Here is a 17,811-nt window from a genome sequence, read left to right as displayed (position 1 = left end):
AGCCGATCGAATAGCCAATTGCGCCACGGAGACAGTCATGCTCCACTCTCACCACCATCAGAAAATATCTTCAAAGCTATCAGCCCAAAGAAAAAAAAGCGCCGCACCACCACCGGGTGGGCTCGTACCTCCTACCTTTCGGTTCACAGCCGATCGCGCTAGCCAATTGCGCCACGGAGACAGTCCTGCTCCACTCTCACCATCGTCAGAACATATCTTCAAAGCTATCATCCCAAAATAGCAACACACCGCTCCCGGGAGGGCTCGAACCTCCAACCTTTCGGTTAACAGCCGATCGCATAGCCAATTGCGCCACGGAGACAGTCGTGCTCCACTCTCACCACCGTCAGAACATTTCTTCAGAGCTATCAGCCCAAACAAAAAAAAGCGCCGCACCACCACCTGGTGGGCTCGTACCTCCAACCTTTCGGTTAACAGCCGATCGCATAGCAATTGCGCCACGGAGACTGTCGTGCTCCAATCTCACCACCATCAGAACATATCTTCAAAACTATCGGCCCCAAAAAAAGCGCCACACCATCACCTGGTGGGCTCGAACCTTCAACCTTTCCGTGAACAGCCGATCGAATAGCCCATTGCGCCACGGAGACAGTTTTGCTCCACTCTCACCACCATCAGAACATATCTTCAAAGCTATCAGCCCAAAGAAAAAAAAAGCACTGCACCACCACCGGGTGGGCTCGAACCTCCAACCTTTCGGTTAACAGCCGATTGCGCTAGCCAATGGCGCCATGGAGGCAGTCCTGCTCCACTCTCACCACCATCAGAACATATCTTCTAAGCTATCAGCCCCCGAAAAAAAAGCGCCGCACCACCACCGGGTGGGCTCGTACCTCCAACCTTTCGGTTAACAGCCGATCGCGCTAGCCAATTGCACCACGGAGACAGTAGTGCTCCACTCTATCCACCATCAGAACATATCTTCAAAACTATCAGCTCAAAGAAAAAAAGCGCCACACCACCACCGCGTGGCCTCGTACCTCCAACCTTTCGGTTAACAATCGATCGCGCTTGCCAATTGCGCCACCGAGACAGTCGTGCTCCACTCTCACCACCATCAGAACATATCTTCAAAGCTATCAGCCCAAAGAAAAAAAAGCGCCGCACCACCACCGGGTGGGCTCGTACCTCCAACTTTTCGGTTAACATCCGATCGCGCTAGCAAACTGCGCCGCAGAGACAGTCCTGCTCCACTCTCACCACCATCAGAACATATCTTCAAAGCTATCAGCCCAAAGAAAAAAAAGCAACACACCACTCCCGGGAGGGCCCGAACCTCCAACCTTTCAGTTAACAGCCGATCGCATAGCCAATTGCGCCACGGAGACAGTCGTGCTCCCCTCTCACCACCATCAGAACATATCTTCAAAGCTATCAGCCCAAAGAAAAAAAAAGCGCCGCACCAACGCCGGGTGTACTCGTACCTCCAACCTTTCGGTTAACAGCCGATCGCGCTAGCCAGTTGCGCCACGGAGACAGTCGTGCTCCACTCTCACCTTCGTCAGAACATTTCTTCAGAGCTATCAGCCCGAAGAAATAAAAAGCGCCGCACCACCACCGGGTGGGCTCGTACCTCCAACCTTTCGGTTAACAGCCGATCGAATAGCCAATTGCGCCACAGAGACAGTCATGCTCCACTCTCACCACAATCAGAACATATCTTCAAAGCTATCAGCCCAAAAAAAGCGCCGCACCACCACCGGGTGGGCTCAAACCTCAAACCTTTCGGTTAACAGCCGACCGCGCTAGCCAACTGCGCCACAGAGACAGTCGTGCTCCACTTTCACCACCATCAGAACATATCTTCAAAGCTATCAGCCCAAAGAAAAAAAAGCGCCGCACCACCACCGGCTGGGCTCGTACCTCCAACGTTTTGGTTAACAGCCGATCGCGCTAGCCAATTGCGCCACGGAGACAGTCCTGCTCCAATTGCACCACGGAGAAGTCCTGCTAGCCAATTGTGCCACGGAGACAGTCTTGCTCCACTCTCACCACCATCAGAACATATCTTCAAAGCTATCACCCAAAAAAAGCAATACACCACTCCCGGGAGGGCTCGAATTTCCAACCTTTCGGTTAACAGCCGATCGCATAGCCAATTGCGCCTCGGAGACAGTCGTTCTCCACTCTCACCACCGTCAGAACATTTCTTCAGAGCTATCTGCCCAAAGAAAAAAAAGCGCCGCACCAAGGCCGGGTGAACTCGAACCTCCAACCTTTCGGTTAACAGCCGATCGCGCTAGCCAATTGCGCCACGGAGACAGTCGTGCTCCACTCTCAACACCATCGGAACATATCTTCAAAGCTATTAGCCCAAAATAAAAAAGCAACACACCACTCCCGGGAGGGCTCGAACCTCAAACCTTTCAGTTAACAGCCAATCGCATAGCCAATTGCGCCACGGAGACAGTCGTGCTCCCCTCTCACCACCATCAGAACATATCTTCAAAGCTATCAGCCCAAAGAAAAATAAGCAACACACCACTCCCGGGAGGGCTCGAACCTCCAAGCTTTCAGTTAACAGCCGATCGCATAGCCAAATGCGCCACGGAGACAGTCGTGCTCCACTCTCACCACCATCAGAACATATCTTCAAAGCTATCAGCCCAATGAAAAAAAAGTGCCGCACCACCACCGGGTGGGCTCGTACCTCCAACCTTTCGGTTAACATCCGATCACGCTAGCCAATTGCGCCACGGCGACAGTCGTGCTTCACTCTCACCACTGTCAGAACATTTCTTCAGAGCTATCAGCCCAAAGAAAAAAAAGCGCCGCACCACCACCGGGTGGGCTCGTACCTCCAACCTTTCGGTTAACAGCCGATCGCGCTAGCCAACTGCGCCACGGAGACAGTCGTGCTCCACTCTCACCACTATCAGAACATATCTTCAAAGCTATCAGCCCAAAGAAAAAAAAGCGCCGCACCACCACCGGCTGGGCTCGTACCTCCAACCTTTCGGTTAACAGCCGATCGCGCTAGCCAACGCCACGGAGACAGTCGTGCTCCACTCTCACCACCATCAGAACATATCTTCAAAGCTATCAGCCCAAAGAAAAAAAGCGCCGCACCACCACCGGCTGGGTACGTACCTCCAACCTTTCGGTTAACAGCCGATCGCGCTAGCCAATTGCGCCACGGAGACAGTCCTGCTCCAATTGCGCCACGGAGACAGTCCTGCTAGCCAATTGCGCCACGGAGACAGTCTTGCTCCACTCTCACCACCAGCAGAACATATCTTCAAAGCTATCAGCCCAAAAAACCAACACACCACTCCCGGGAGAGCTCGAACCTCAAACCTTTCAGTTAACAGCCGATTGCATAGCCGATCGCGCAACCGAGACAGTCGTGCTCCACTCTCACCACCATCAGAACATATCTTCAAAGCTATCAGCCCAAAGAAAAAAAGCAACACACCACTCCCGGGAGGGCTCGAACCTCCAACCTTTCACTTAACAGCCGATCGCATAGCCAAATGCGCCACGGAGACAGTCGTGCTCCACTCTCACCACCGTCAGAACATTTCTTCAGAGCTATCAGCCCAAAGAAATAAAAAGCGCCGCACCACCACCGGGTGGGCTCGTACCTCCAACCTCTTGGTTAACAGCCGATCGCGCTAGCCAATTGCGCCACGGAGACAGTCGTGCTCCACTCTCATCACCATCAGAACATATCTTCAAAGCTATCAGCCCAAAGAAAAAAAGGGCCACACCACCACCGGGTGGGCTCAAACCTTACCTTTCAGTTAACAGGCGATCGAATAGCCAATTGCGCCACGGAGACAGTCATGCTCCACTCTCACCACCATCAGAACATATCTTCAAAGCTATCAGCCCAAAGAAAAAAAGCGCCGCACCACCACCGGGTGGGCTCGTACCTCCTACCTTTCGGTTAACAGCCGATCGCGCTAGCCAATTGCGCCACGGAGACAGTCCTGCTCCACTCTCACCATCGTCAGAAAATATCTTCAAAGCTATCAGCCCAAAAAAGCAACACACCACTCACGGGAGGGCTCGAACCTCCAACCTTTCGGTTAACAGCCGATCGCATAGCCAATTGTGCCACGGAGACAGTCGTGCTCCACTCTCACCACCGTCAGAACATTTCTTCAGAGCTATCAGCCCAAACAAACAAAAAGCGCCGCACCACCACCTGGTGGCCTCGTACCTCCAACCTTTCGGTTAACAGCCGATCGCATAGCCAATTGCGCCACGGAGACTGTCGTGCTCCAATGTCACCACCATCAGAACATATCTTCAAAACTATCGGCCCCAAAAAAAAGCGCCACACCATCACCTGGTGGGCTCGAACCTTCAACCTTTCCGTGAACAGCCGATTGAATAGCCAATTGCGCGACGGAGACAGTTTTGCTCCACTCTCACCACCATCAGAACATATCTTCAAAGCTATCAGCCCAAAAAAAGCAACACACCACTCTCGGGAGGGCTCGAACCTCCAACCTTTCAATTAACAGCCGATCGCATAGCCAATTGCGCCACGGAGACAGTAGTGCTCCAGTCTCACCACCGTCAGAACATTTTTTCAGAGCGATCACCCAAAGAGAAAAAAGCGCCGCACCACCACCGGGTAGGCTCGTACCTTCAACCTTCCGGTTAACAGCCGATCGCACTAGCCAATTGCGCCAAGGAGACAGTCGTGCTCCACTTTCACCACCATCAGAACATATCTTCAAAACTATCAGCCCGGAAAAAAAAGCGCCAAACCACCACCGGGTGGGCTCGAACCTTCAACCTTTCAGTTAACAGCCGATCGAATAGTCAATTGCGCCACGGAGACAGTCATGCTCCACTCTCTCCACCATCAGAACACATCTTTAAAGCTATCAGCCCAAAGAAAAAAAAGCGCCGCACCACCACAGGGTGGGCTCGAAACTCCAACTTTTCGGTTAACAGCCGATCGTGCTAGCCAATTGCGCTACGGAGACAGTCATTCTCCACTCTCACCACCATCAGAACATATCTTCAAAGCTATTAGCCCAAAGAAAAAAGCACCGCACCACCACCGCGTGGGCTCGAACCTCGAACCTTTTGGTTAACAGCCGATCAAATAGCCAATTGCGCCAAGAAGACAGTCATGCTCCACTCTCACCACCATCAGAACATATCTTCAAAGCTATCAGCCCAAAAAAGGCGCCGCACCACCACAGGGTGGGCTCGAACCTCAAACCTTTCGGTTAACAGCCGATCGCGCTAGCCAGCGCCACAGAGACAGTCGTGCTCCATTCTCACCACCATCAGAACATATCTTCAAAGCTATCAGCCCCAAAAAAAGCGCCGCACCACCACCGGGTGGGCTCGTACCTCCAAACTTTCGGTTAACAGCCGATCGCGCTAGCCAACGCCACGGAGACAGTCGTGCTCCACTCTCACCACCATCAGAACATATCTTCAAAGCTATCAGCCCAAAGAAAAAAAGCGCCGCACCACCACCGGCTCGGTTCGTACCTCCAACCTTTCGGTTAACAGCCGATTGAATAGCCAATTGCGCGACGGAGACAGTTTTGCTCCACTCTCACCACCATCAGAACATATCTTCAAAGCTATCAGCCCAAAGAAAAAAAAAGCACCGCACCACCACCGGGTGGGCTCGAACCTCCAACCTTTCGGTTAACAGCCGATCGCGCTAGCCAATTGCGCCACGGAGACAGTCCTGCTCCAATTGCGCCACGGAGACAGTCCTGCTAGCCAATTGCGCCACGGAGACAGTCTTGCTCCACTCTCACCACCATCAGAACATATCTTCAAAGCTATCAGCCCAAAAAACCAACACACCACTCCCGGGAGGGCTCGAACCTCAAACTTTTCAGTTAACAGCCGATTGCATAGCCGATCGCGCAACCGAGACAGTCGTGCTCCACTCTCACCACCATCAGAACATATCTTCAAAGCTATCAGCCCAAAGAAAAAAAGCAACACACCACTCCCGGGAGGGCTCGAACCTCCAACCTTTCACTTAACAGCCGATCGCATAGCCAAATGCGCCACGGAGACAGTCGTGCTCCACTCTCACCACCGTCAGAACATTTCTTCAGAGCTATCAGCCCAAAGAAATAAAAAGCGCCGCACCACCACCGGGTGGGCTCGTACCTCCAACCTCTAGGTTAACAGCCGATCGCGCTAGCCAATTGCGCCACGGAGGCAGTCGTGCTCCACTCTCATCACCATCAGAACATATCTTCAAAACTATCAGCCCAAAGAAAAAAAGGGCCACACCACCACCGGGTGGGCTCAAACCTTACCTTTCAGTTAACAGCCGATCGAATAGCCAATTGTGCCACGGAGACAGTCATGCTCCACTCTCACCACCATCAGAACATATCTTCAAACCTATCAGCCCAAAGAAAAAAAAGCGCCGCACCACCACCGGGTGGGCTCGTACCTCCTACCTTTCGGTTAACAGCCGATCGCGCTAGCCAATTGCGCCACGGAGACAGTCCTGCTCCACTCTCACCATCGTCAGAACATTTCTTCAAAGCTATCAGCCCAAAAAAGCAACACACCACTCACGGGAGGGCTCTAACCTCCAACCTTTCGGTTAACAGCCGATCGCATAGCCAATTGCGCCACGGAGACAGTCGTGCTACACTCTCACCACCGTCAGAACATTTCTTCAGAGCTATCAGCCCAAACAAACAAAAAGCGCCGCACCATCACCTGGTGGGCTCGAACCTTCAACCTTTCCGTGAACAGCCGATTGAATAGCCACTTGCGCGACGGAGCCAGTTTTGCTCCACTCTCACCACCATCAGAACATATCTTCAAAGCTATCAGCCCAAAGAAAAAAAAAGCACCGCACCACCACCGGGTGGGCTCGAACCTCCAACCTTTCGGTTAACAGCCGATCGCGCTAGCCAATTGCGCCACGGAGACAGTCCTGCTCCAATTGCGCCACGGAGACAGTCCTGCTAGCCAATTGCGCCACGGAGACAGTCCTGCTCCACTCTCACCACCATCAGAACATATCTTCAAAGCTATCAGCCCAAAAAAACCAACACACCACTCCCGGGAGGGCTCGAACCTCAAACCTTTCAGTTAACAGCCGATTGCATAGCCGATCGCGCAACCGAGACATTCGTGCTCCACTCTCACCACCATCAGAACATATCTTCAAAGCTATCAGCCCAAAGAAAAAAAGCAACACACCATTCCCGGGAGGGCTCGAACCTCCAACCTTTCACTTAACAGCCGATCGCATAGCCAAATGCGCCACGGAGACAGTCGTGCTCCACTCTCACCACCGTCAGAACATTTCTTCAGAGCTATCAGCCCAAAGAAATAAAAAGCGCCGCACCACCACCGGGTGGGCTCGTACCTCCAACCTCTAGGTTAACAGCCGATCGCGCTAGCCAATTGTGCCACGGAGACAGTCGTGCTCCACTCTCACCACCATCAGAACATATCTTCAAAGCTATCAGCCCAAAGAAAAAAAGCGCCGCACCACCACCGGGTGGGCTCGTACCTCCTACCTTTCGGTTAACAGCCGATCGCGCTAGCCAATTGCGCCACGGAGACAGTCCTGCTCCACTCTCACCATCGTCAGAACATATCTTCAAAGCTATCATCCCAAAATAGCAACACACCGCTCCCGGGAGGGCTCGAACCTCCAACCTTTCGGTTAACAGCCGATCGCATAGCCAATTGCGCCACGAAGACAGTCGTGCTCCACTCTCACCACCGTCAGAACATTTCTTTAGAGCTATCAGCCCAAACAAAAAAAAGCGCCGCACCACCACCTGGTGGGCTCGTACCTCCAACCTCTCGGTTAACAGCCGATCGCATAGCCAATTGCGCCACGGAGACTGTCGTGCTCCAATCTCACCACCATCAGAACATATCTTCAAAACTATCGGCCCCAAAAAAAAGCGCCACACCATCACCTGGTGGGCTCGAACCTTCAACCTTTCCGTGAACAGCCGATCGAATAGCCAATTGCGCCACGGAGACAATTTTGCTCCACTCTCACCACCATCAGAACATATCTTCAAAGCTATCAGCCCAAAGAAAAAAAAAGCACCGCACCACCACCGGGTGGGCTCGAACCTCCAACCTTTCGGTTAACAGCCGATCGCGCTAGCCAATGGCGCCATGGAGGCAGTCCTGCTCCACTCTCACCACCATCAGAACATATCTTCTAAGCTATCAGCCCCCGAAAAAAAAGCGCCGCACCACCACCGGGTGGGCTCGTACCTCCAACCTTTCGGTTAACAGCCGATCGCGCTAGCCAATTGCGCCACGGAGACAGTAGTGCTCCACTCTATCGACCATCAGAACATATCTTCAAAACTATCAGCCCAAAGAAAAAAAAGCGCCGCACCACCACCGGGTGGGCTCGTACCTCCAACTTTTCGGTTAACATCCGATCGCGCTAGCAAACTGCGCCGAAGAGACAGTCCTGCTTCACTCTCACCACCATCAGAACATATCTTCAAAGCTATCAGCCCAAAGAAAAAAAAGCAACACACCACTCCCGGGAGGGCCCGAACCTCCAACCTTTCAGTTAACAGCCGATCGCATAGCCAATTGCGCCACGGAGACAGTCGTGCTCCACTCTCACCACCGTCAGAACATTTCTTCAGAGCTATTAGCCCAAAGAAAAAAAAGCGTCGCACCACCACTAGGTGGGGTCGTACCTCCAACCTTTCGGTTAACAGCCGATCACGCTTGCCAATTGCGCCACGGAGACAGTCGTGCTCCCCTCTCACCACCATCAGAACATATCTTCAAAGCTATCAGCCCAAAGGAAAAAAAAGCGCCGCACCAACGCCGGGTGTACTCGTACCTCCAACCTTTCGGTTAACAGCCGATCGCGCTAGCCAATTGCGCCACGGAGACAGTCGTGCTCCACTCTCACCACCATCAGAACATATCTTCAAAGCTATCAGCCCAAAGTAAAAAAGCAACACACCACTCCCGGGAGGGCTCGAACCTCCAACCTTTCAGTTAACAGCCGATCGCATAGCCAAATGCGCCACGGAGACAGTCGTGCTCCACTCTCACCATCGTCAGAACATTTCTTCAGAGCTATCAGCCCGAAGAAATAAAAAGCGCCGCACCACCACCGGGTGGGCTCGTACCTCCAACCTTTCGGTTAACAGCCGATCGAATAGCCAATTGCGCCACGGAGACAGTCATGCTCCACTCTCACCACAATCAGAACATATCTTCCAAGCTATCAGCCCAAAAAAGCACCGCACCACCACCGGGTGGGCTCGAACCTCAAACCTTTCGGTTAACAGCCGACCGCGCTAGCCAATTGCGCCACGGAGACAGTCGTGCTCCACTCTCACCACCATCAGAACATATCTTCAAAGCTATCAGCCCTAAGAAAAAAAAGCGCCGCACCACCACCGGCTGAGCTCGTACCTCCAACGTTTCGGTTAACAGCCGATCGCGCTAGCCAATTGCGCCACGGAGACAGTCCTGCTCCAATTGCACCAAGGAGAAGTCCTGCAAGCCAATTGCACCACGGAGACAGTCTTGCTCCACTCTCACCACCATCAGAACATATCTTCAAAGCTATCAGCCCAAAAAAAAGCAATACACCACTCCCGGGAGGGCTCGAATTTCCAACCTTTCCGTTAACAGCCGATCGCATAGCCAATTGCGCCACGGAGACAGTCGTGCTCCACTCTCACCACTATCAGAACATATCTTCAAAGCTATTAGACCAAAGAAAAAAAAGCGCGGCACCACCGGCTGGGCTCGTACCTCCAACCTTTCGGTCACCAGCCGATCGCGCTAGCCAATTGCGCCACGGAGACAGTCTTCTCCGATTGCGCCACGGAGACAGTCCTGCTAGCCAATTGCGCCATGGAGACAGTCCTGCTCCACTCTCACCACCATCAGAACATATCTTCAAAGCTATCAGCCCGAAAAAAAGCAACACACCACTCCCGGGAGGGCTCAAATTTCCAACCTTTCGGTTAACAGCCGATCGCATAGCCAATTGCGCCACGGAGACAGTCTTGCTCCACTCTCAACATCGTCAGATCATTTCTTCACAGCTATCAGCCCGAAGATAAAGAAACGCGCTGAACCACCGCCGGGTGGGCTCGTACCTCCAACGTTTCAATTAACAGGCGATCGCGCTAGCCAATTGCGCCACGGAGACAGTCGTGCTCCACTCTCACCACCATCAGAACATATCTTAAACATATCAGCCCAAAGAAAAAAAAGCGCCGCACCACCACCAGGTGGGCTCATACCTCCAACCTTTCGGTTAACAGCCGATCGCGCTAGCCAATTGCGCCACGGAGACAGTCCTGCTCCACTCTCACCATCGTCAGAACATATCTTCAAAGCTATTAGCCCAAAGAAATAAAAAGCGCCGCACCACCACCGGGTGGGCTCGTACCTCCAACCTTTCGGTTAACAGCCGATCGCATAGCCAATTGCGCCACGGAGACAGTCGTGCTCCCCTCTCACCACCATCAGAACATATCTTCAAAGCTATCAGCCCAAAGAAAAATAAGCAACACACCACTCCCGGCAGGGCTCGAACCTCCAACCTTTCAGTTAACAGCCGATCGCATAGCCAATTGCGCCACGGAGACAGTAGTGCTCCAGTCTCACCACCGTCAGAACATTTTTTCAGAGCTATCAGCCCAAAGAGAAAAAAGCGCCGCACCACCACCGGGTAGGCTCGTACCTCCAACCTTTCGGTTAACAGCCGATCGCACTAGCCAATTGCGCCACGGAGACAGTCGTGCTCCACTTTCACCACCATCAGAACATATCTTAAAAACTATCAGCCCGAAAAAAAAGCGCCAAACAACCACCGGGTGGGCTAGAACCTTCAACCTTTCAGTTAACAGCCGTTCGAATAGTCAATTGCGACACGGAGACAGTCATGCTCCACTCTCACCACCATCAGAACATATCTTCAAAGCTATCAGCCCAAAGAAAAAAAAGCGCCGCACCACCACAGGGTGGGCTCGAAACTCCAACTTTTCGGTTAACAGCCGATCGTGCTAGCCAATTGCGCTACGGAGACAGTCATTCTCCACTCTCACCACCATCAGAACATATCTTCAAAGCTATTAGCCCAAAGAAATAAAAAGCGCCGCACCACCACCGGGTGGGCTCGTACCTCCAACCTTTCGGTTAACAGCCGATCGCATAGCCAATTGCGCCACGGAGACAGTCGTGCTCCCCTCTCACCACCATCAGAACATATCTTCAAAGCTATCAGCCCAAAGAAAAATAAGCAACACACCACTCCCGGGAGGGCTCGAACCTCCAACCTTTCAGTTAACAGCCGATCGCATAGCCAAATGCGCCACGGAGACAGTCGTGCTCCACTCTCACCACCGTCAGAACATTTCTTCAGAGCTATCAGCCCAAAGAAAAAAAAGCGCCGCACCACCACCGGCTGGGCTCGTACCTCCAACGTTTCGGTTAACAGCCGATCGCGCTAGCCAATTGCGCCACGGAGACAGTCGTGCTTCACTCTCACCACCATCAGAACATATCTTCAAAGCTATCAGCCCAAAATAAAAAAGCAACACACCACTCCCGGGAGGGCTCGAACCTCAAACCTTTCAGTTAACAGCCGATCGCATAGCCAATTGCGCCACGGAGACAGTCGTGCTCCACTCTCACCACCATCAGAACATATCTTCAAAGCTATCAGCCAAAAGAAAAAAAAGCGCCGCACCACCACCGGGTGGGCTCGTACCTCCAACCTTTCGGTTAACATCCGATCGCGCTAGCCAATTGCGCCACGGCGACAGTCGTGCTCCACTCTCACCACCGTCAGAACATTTCTTCAGAGCTATCAGCCCAAAGAAAAAAAAGCGCCGCACCACCACCGGCTGGGCTCGTACCTCCAACGTTTCGGTTAACAGCCGATCGCGCTAGCCAATTGCGCCACGGAGACAGTCCTGCTCCAATTGCACCAAGGAGAAGTCCTGCTAGCCAATTGCACCTCGGAGACAGTCTTGCTCCACTCTCACCACCATCAGAACATATCTTCAAAGCTATCAGCCCAAAAAAAAGCAATACACCACTCCCGGGAGGGCTCGAATTTCCAACCTTTCCGTTAACAGCCGATCGCATAGCCAATTGCGCCACGGAGACAGTCGTGCTCCACTCTCACCACTATCAGAACATATCTTCAAAGCTATTAGCCCAAAGAAAAAAAAGCGCGGCACCACCGGCTGGGCTCGTACCTCCAACCTTTCGGTCAACAGCCGATCGCGCTAGCCAATTGCGCCACGGAGACAGTCTTCTCCGATTGCGCCACGGAGACAGTCCTGCTAGCCAATTGCGCCATGGAGACAGTCCTGCTCCACTCTCACCACCATCAGAACATATCTTCAAAGCTATCAGCCCGAAAAAAAGCAACACACCACTCCCGGGAGGGCTCAAATTTCCAACCTTTCGGTTAACAGCCGATCGCATAGCCAATTGCGCCACGGAGACAGTCTTGCTCCACTCTCAACATCGTCAGATCATTTCTTCACAGCTATCAGCCCGAAGATAAAGAAACGCGCTGAACCACCGCCGGGTGGGCTCGTACCTCCAACGTTTCAATTAACAGGCGATCGCGCTAGCCAATTGCGCCACGGAGACAGTCGTGCTCCACTCTCACCACCATCAGAACATATCTTAAACCTATCAGCCCAAAGAAAAAAAAGCGCCGCACCACCACCAGGTGGGCTCATACCTCCAACCTTTCGGTTAACAGCCGATCGCGCTAGCCAATTGCGCTACGGAGACAGTCCTGCTCCACTCTCACCATCGTCAGAACATATCTTCAAAGCTATCAGCCCAAAAAAAAAGCAACACACCACTCCCGGGAGGGCTCGAACCTCCAACCTTTCAGTTAACAGCCGATCGCATATCCAATTGCGCCACGGAGACAGTAGTGCTCCAGTCTCACCACCGTCAGAACATTTTTTCAGAGCTATCAGCCCAAAGAGAAAAAAGCGCCGCACCACCACCGGGTAGGCTCGTACCTCCAACCTTTCGGTTAACAGCCGATCGCACTAGCCAGTTGCGCCACGGAGACAGTCGTGCTCCACTTTCACCACCATCAGAACATATCTTAAAAACTATCAGCCCGAAAAAAAAGCGCCAAACCACCACCGGGTGGGCTAGAACCTTCAACCTTTCAGTTAACAGCCGATGGAATAGTCAATTGCGACACGGAGACAGTCATGCTCCACTCTCACCACCATCAGAACATATCTTCAAAGCTATCAGCCCAAAGAAAAAAAAGCGCCGCACCACCACAGGGTGGGCTCGAAACTCCAACTTTTCGGTTAACAGCCGATCGTGCTAGCCAATTGCGCTACGGAGACAGTCATTCTCCACTCTCACCACCATCAGAACATATCTTCAAAGCTATTAGCCCAAAGAAATAAAAAGCGCCGCACCACCACCGGGTGGGCTCGTACCTCCAACCTTTCGGTTAACAGCCGATCGCATAGCCAATTGCGCCACGGAGACAGTCGTGCTCCCCTCTCACCACCATCAGAACATATCTTCAAAGCTATCAGCCCAAAGAAAAATAAGCAACACACCACTCCCGGGAGGGCTCGAACCTCCAACCTTTCAGTTAACAGCCGATCGCATAGCCAAATGCGCCACGGAGACAGTCGTGCTCCACTCTCACCACCGTCAGAACATTTCTTCAGAGCTATCAGCCCAAAGAAATAAAAAGCGCCACACCACCACCGGGTGGGCTCGTACCTCCAACCTTTCGGTTAACAGCCGATCGAATAGCCCATTGCGCCACGGAGACAGTCATGCTCCACTCTCACCACAATCAGAACATATCTTCAAAGCTATCAGCCCAAAAAAAAGCGCCGCACCACCACCGGGTGGGTTCGAACCTCAAACCTTTCGGTTAACAGCCGACGTCGCTATCCAATTGCGCCACAGAGACAGTCCTGCTCCAATTGCACCACGGAGAAGTCTTGCTAGCCAATTGCGCCACGAAGACAGTCTTGCTCCACTCTCACCACCATCAGAACATATCTTCAAAGCTATCAGCCCAAAAAAGCAACACACCACGCGCGGGAGGGCTCGAATTTCCAACCTTTCGGTTAACAGCCGATCGCATAGCCAATTGCGCCACGGAGACAGTCATTCTCCACTCTCACCACCGTCAGAACATTTCTTCAGAGCTATCAGCCCAAAGAAAAAAAAGCGCCGCACCAAGGCCGGGTGAACTCGTTCCTGCAACCTTTCGGTTAACAGCCGATCACGCTAGCCAATTGCGCCACGGAGACAGTCGTGCTCCACTCTCACCACCATCAGAACATATCTTCAAAGTTATCAGCCCAAAATAAAAAAGCAACACACCATTCCCGGGAGGGCTCAAACCTCAAACCTTTCAGTTAACAGCCGATCGCATAGCCAATTGCGCCACGGAGGCAGTCGCGCTCCACTCTTACCACCATCAGAACATATCTTCAAAGCTATCAGCCCAAAGAAAAAAAAGCGCCGCACCACCACCGGGTGGGCTCGTACCTCCAACCTTTAAGTTTATATCCGATCGCGCTAGCCAATTGCGCCACGGCGACAGTCGTGCTCCTCTCACACCACCGTCAGAACATTTCTTCAGAGCTATCAGCCCAAAGAAAAAAAAGCGCCGCACCACCACCGGGTGGGCTCGTACCTCCAACCTTTCGGTTAACAGCCGATCGCGCTAGCCAATTGCGCCACGGAGACAGTCGTGCTCCACTCTCACCACTATCAGAACATATCTTCAACGCTATCAGCCCAAAGAAAAATAAGCGCCGCACCACCACCGGCTGGGCTCGTACGTCAAACCTTTCGGTTAACAGCCGATCGCGCTAGCCAATTGAGCCACTGAGACAGTCCTGCTCCGATTGCGCCACGGAGACAGTCCTGCTAGCCAATTGCGCCACGTAGACAGTCCTGCTCCACTCTCACCACCATCAGAACATATCTTCAAAGCTATCAGCCCGAAAAAAAAGCAACACACCACTCCTGGGAGGGCTCAAATTTGCAACCTTTCGGTTAACAGCCGATCGCATAACCAATTGCGCCAGGAAGACAGTCGTGCTCCACTCTCAACACCGTCAGAACATTTCTTCACAGCTATCAGCCCGAAGATAAAAAAAGCGCCGCACCACCGCCGGGTGGGCTCGTACCTCCAACGTTTCGGTTAACAGGCGATCGCGCTAGCCAATTGCCACACGGAGACAGTCCTGCTCCACTCTCACCACCATCAAAACATATCCTAAACCTATCAGCCCAAAGAAAAAAAAGCGCCGCACCACCACAAGGGGGGCTCGTACCTTCAACCTTTCGGTTAACAGCCGATCGCGCTAGCCAATTGCGCCACGGAGACAGTCCTGCTCCACTCTCACCATCGTCAGAACATATCTTCAAAGCTATCAGCCCAAAAAAGAGCAACACACCACTCCCGCGAGGGCTCGAACCTCCAACCTTTCAGTTAACAGCCGATCGCATAGCCAATTGCGCCACAGAGACAGTAGTGCTCCAATATCACCACCGTCAGAACATTTTTTTCAGGGCTATAAGCCCAAAGAGAAAAAAGCGCCGCACCACCACCGGGTAGGCTCGTACCTGCAACCTTTCGGTTAACAGCCGATCGCAATAGCCAATTGCGCCACGGAGACAGTCGTGCTCCACTCTCACCACCATCAGAACATATCTTCAAAGCTATCAGCCCAAAAAAGCGCCAAACCACCACAGGGTGGGCTCGAACCTCAAACCTTTCGGTTAACAGCCGATCGCGCTAGCCAATTGCGCCACGGAGACAGTCGTGCTCCATTCTCACCACCATCAGAACATATTGTTACGTGATTTCGTCTGACTGAAGGAGGGCATAGTGGGGCATACCCAAGGAGGTGCCTCAGACTGGGAGAAAAGAAGTGGACGTTGTCAGTGAGCTGCGTTGTGGCTGCGGACCGACAACTGTTATTTTCCACGTAACATTTTGGTGGAGGTGCTGGGTACTCTTCTGACAACGAAGCTACGCAGTGGACGCCTCCCTAAGTCTGCTACCATGGCTCCGGGTGAGGATACAGCTTCGCCACCTACCTCAGCAACGACAGCAACCCGGTACGTCGCCCTAACGCAACCCCGTGATCCCGGTACCTTTACTGGAGAGGACAACGTGAATGTGGACAAGTGGCTTAGCATGTACGAGCGCATCAGCAAGCAATATGGCTGGGACCCAACCGTTATGCTTGTGAATGTCATTTTCTATCTTGACAAGACCCCTCGCACCTGGTTTGAGACCCACGAGCACGAAATCACAAGCTGGGAAATGTTTAAGCAACAGCTCCGCGACCTTTTTGGCAACCCGTTTGGTCAACAACTTGATGCCCGAAAGCAATTGGCTGTCCGTACACAGACGTCCACTGAGCCCTACTTGACTTATATTCAAGACGTCTTAGCGTTGTGTCAAAGGGCCGATCCCAACATGACTGAGGCCGACAAGATTTCGCACGTGTTAAAAGGAATCGCCGACGATGCGTTCAGTCTGCTTGTATTCACCAACGTAACGACCATGGACGCCGTGATCAAAGAGTGCCGCCGTCTCGAGCAGGCGAAGAGTCGACGCATTTTGCAGCAGTTTCAGCGCCTACCCAACACCGCGGCAACGTCGTCTTGCGAAGCCACTCCTTGTCATCCGTCTACAACCGAAGACGTGACGCGCATCGTCCGACGTGAACTCGAGGCCGCTTATCCGGCTGCCAACAAACTACCGACGTTGCCCGACGCCTCAACGCCAGCTGTTGCCTTGATCCAGGCTGTTGTCCACCAGTAATTCGCAAACCTTGGTATCCTGTCCACTGCATCCACACTGGATAATACTGGTCCCTCGATAGCTTCTGTGGATATGAGACGTCGCCGTCCGTACTCTATTCAAACCAGGAACCCGTCTGAATGGCGAACAGCTGATGATAAGCCAATCTGCTTTCGCTGTGGTCGCGCAGGACACATCGCTCGTTACTGCCGCAGTCAATGGCCATCTATGTCTTCTGGCTCGTACCCCGCTTACAGTAGCTCATTCCGTCCACCAAACCACCGTTATCCGACCCGCACTCAGTCTACAGCATTTACTGCCCCTGAGGACTACGGCCACTTTGCCCCGTCGTCGCCACCGCCTCAAAGCCGCCCTTCTCGTTCAAACACGCGTCGCCGCTCTCCCTCGCCATCGTTCAACCGCCGCTCGTCCCCGGAAAACTAGGCTGCGAAGCTTCTGGAGGTGAAGCTGCCCTGTCGACCTTACCCAAAAATCCTCTGTTGCCCTTACGTTTGAACCGGAACACCATATGTTGATGGTACACCTGTTGAAGCTTTGATAGATACGGGCGCTCACGTCTGTATTATGAGTTCGCGTTTTCGTCGTCGCATGAAGAAGGTCCTCACGCCCCCCTTGACCAGTGTCGTCCAAGTTGCAGATGGTGCAAAAGTCCCTGTCGTCGGTATGTGCACAGCTCAACTTACCGTAGCCGGTCATCAAGTGGTCGTCCTTTTTACCGTGCTTGAAACATGTCCCCACGACCTCATACTAGGCCTCGATTTTCTTGCCGCCAATTCTGCTCTGATTGATTGCTCCGCTGGTGTGCTCCGCCTTGAACTACCACAAATCAGTGCCGCCCCGTACCAACCTACATGCCGATTACAATGCAGCGATTTTGTTCGCCTGCCCTCGAAAACTGTGACGTACGTCGACTTTCTGTGCTCACCAGCTGTGCCCGACGGTGACTATTACGCTACGCCTCTCACCGACGTACTCCTTGCGCACAATGTTGCAGTGCC

This window comes from Rhipicephalus microplus, chromosome 4 (assembly GCF_043290135.1).
Source record: "Rhipicephalus microplus isolate Deutch F79 chromosome 4, USDA_Rmic, whole genome shotgun sequence".
NCBI lineage: Eukaryota > Metazoa > Arthropoda > Arachnida > Ixodida > Ixodidae > Rhipicephalus > Rhipicephalus microplus.
Note: the sequence above shows the minus strand (reverse complement) of the source record.